We start from the raw sequence: 2,500 nt of genomic DNA, 5'->3' as shown, positions 1-2,500 counted from the left end.
CTGGATCATTTCCTTGTATCTGAGAAGAACTTCCAGATTAATAGGAAGGAAGTTTAATCGGAATGAATCAGAATTTTTCTTCTAAATTTTTCTTCTATGATTGATCGGTATAAACATCAACAACTCCGAATTGGATCAGTTTCGCCTCAACAAATAAGTGCTTGGGCCAATAAAATCCTACCTAACGGAGAGATTGTTGGAGAGGTGACAAAACCCTATACTTTTCATTACAAAACCAATAAACCTGAAAAAGATGGATTATTTTGTGAAAGAATTTTTGGGCCTATAAAAAGTGGAATTTGTGCTTGTGGAAATTATCGAGTAATCAGAAATGAAAAAGAAGACCCAAAATTTTGTGAACAATGCGGAGTCGAGTTTGTTGATTCTCGGATACGAAGATATCAAATGGGCTACATCAAACTGGCATGCCCAGTAACTCATGTGTGGTATTTGAAACGTCTTCCTAGTTATATCGCAAATCTTTTAGATAAACCTCTTAAAGAATTAGAGGGCCTAGTATACTGCGATGTGTGATTTGATCGAAATTCTGATTTTACAGTTTTGGAATGAAAAACTGTCATCCCATTTAATCGAATTGGGATGCCCCGGACCTGACATGTCGCTTGAAAGGAGTAACATGAAGCTCAGAATTATGGGTGTATTCAATACCCCCCAATAAAAGAGGAATTGGTCTATGGTCGATGCAGAAACAAATAAATAGGAATTCCTAGTTGTATCTCGTGAAAACCGACTTCTTTCTTTTGCTTTTGTGGAATTAATCATTCCCTTTCTTTTTTTTTTAGAAAAAAAAAGAAACTATGTTTATACTCAAGTAAGCAAATATGTCATGGTTAAAGAAGTCTATACATCGCATATAGGCTTTAATGGCATCGTGGCATAACCGTCGAGGTGAGTTCGGGACCCAAAAGATCGAATAGAAAGAGACATAGACAAGTAAATCCCTTATGAATTCTAAGGTACTGGGAATTCATCATTCGAAGGGAAGTAGACTACTCAAGAATTTCACATTTCATTTAAGTCGTAATTGTGAGAATTGAATAAGTTGTGATAATTAAATAAAGAATTCAGAAATTCTAAAAAAAAATGGAAAAGAAGAATGAATCAATGAAAGCTTGCTTGGTATTCATCGGGAACTTGAGTAAGGAGTAGCTCTTTTGGGGGTTTTTCTCGATTTTGAAAGCAGGAACGAACCCCCTTTTTTTATTTGGTATAACTACTGGAGCCGGATGAGAGGAAACTTTCACGTCCGATTTTGAAGGGGGGAGACCCTATAGGATCCTATCCCAATTTTTCTTTTGCTAGGCCCATAGCTAAAAAACCCACTTTTTTACGATTACGAGGTTCATTCGAATATGAAATCCAATCTTGGAAATACAGTATTCCACTTTTTTTACTACCCAAGGCTTCGATACATTTCGAAATCGAGAAATTTCTACAGGAGCTGGTGCTATCCGAGAACAATTAGCCGATCTGGATTTGCGAATTATTATAGATTATTCATCGGTAGAATGGAAAGAATTAGGGGAAGAAGGGCCTACAGGGAATGAATGGGAAGATCGAAAAGTTGGAAGAAGAAAGGATTTTTTGGTTAGACGCGTGGAATTAGCTAAGCATTTTATTCGAACAAATATAGAACCAGAATGGATGGTTTTATGTCTATTACCGGTTCTTCCTCCCGAGTTGAGACCAATCATTCAGATAGATGGGGGTAAACTAATGAGTTCAGATATTAATGAACTCTATAGAAGAGTTATCTATCGGAACAATACTCTTATTGATCTATTAACAACAAGTAGATCTACGCCAGGGGAATTAGTAATGTGTCAGGAGAAATTGGTACAAGAAGCCGTGGATACACTTCTTGATAATGGAATCCGCGGACAACCTATGAGGGACGGTCATAATAAGGTTTACAAGTCGTTTTCGGATGTAATTGAAGGCAAAGAAGGAAGATTTCGTGAGACTATGCTTGGCAAACGGGTTGATTATTCGGGGCGTTCTGTCATTGTCGTAGGCCCCTCACTTTCATTACATCGATGTGGATTGCCTCGCGAAATAGCAATAGAGCTTTTCCAGATATTTGTAATTCGTGGTCTAATTAGGCAACATCTTGCTTCGAACATAGGAGTTGCTAAGAGTAAAATTCGGGAAAAAGAACCAATTGTATGGGAAATACTTCAAGAAGTTATGCAGGGACATCCGGTATTACTGAATAGAGCGCCGACTCTGCATAGATTAGGCATACAGGCGTTCCAACCCATTTTAGTGGAAGGCCGTGCTATTTGTTTACATCCATTGGTTTGTAAGGGATTCAATGCAGACTTTGATGGGGATCAAATGGCTGTTCATGTACCTTTATCGTTGGAGGCTCAAACAGAGGCTCGTTTACTTATGTTTTCTCATATGAATCTCTTGTCTCCAGCTATTGGAGATCCCATCTCCGTACCAACTCAAGATATGCTTATTGGGCTCTATGTAT

Source organism: Jatropha curcas, unplaced genomic scaffold (genome assembly GCF_041381405.1).
Source record: "Jatropha curcas cultivar XTBG-Jc1 unplaced genomic scaffold, XTBG_Jcur_1.0 HiC_scaffold_745_pilon, whole genome shotgun sequence".
Lineage (NCBI taxonomy): Eukaryota > Viridiplantae > Streptophyta > Magnoliopsida > Malpighiales > Euphorbiaceae > Jatropha > Jatropha curcas.
This window is presented reverse-complemented; position numbering follows the sequence as displayed.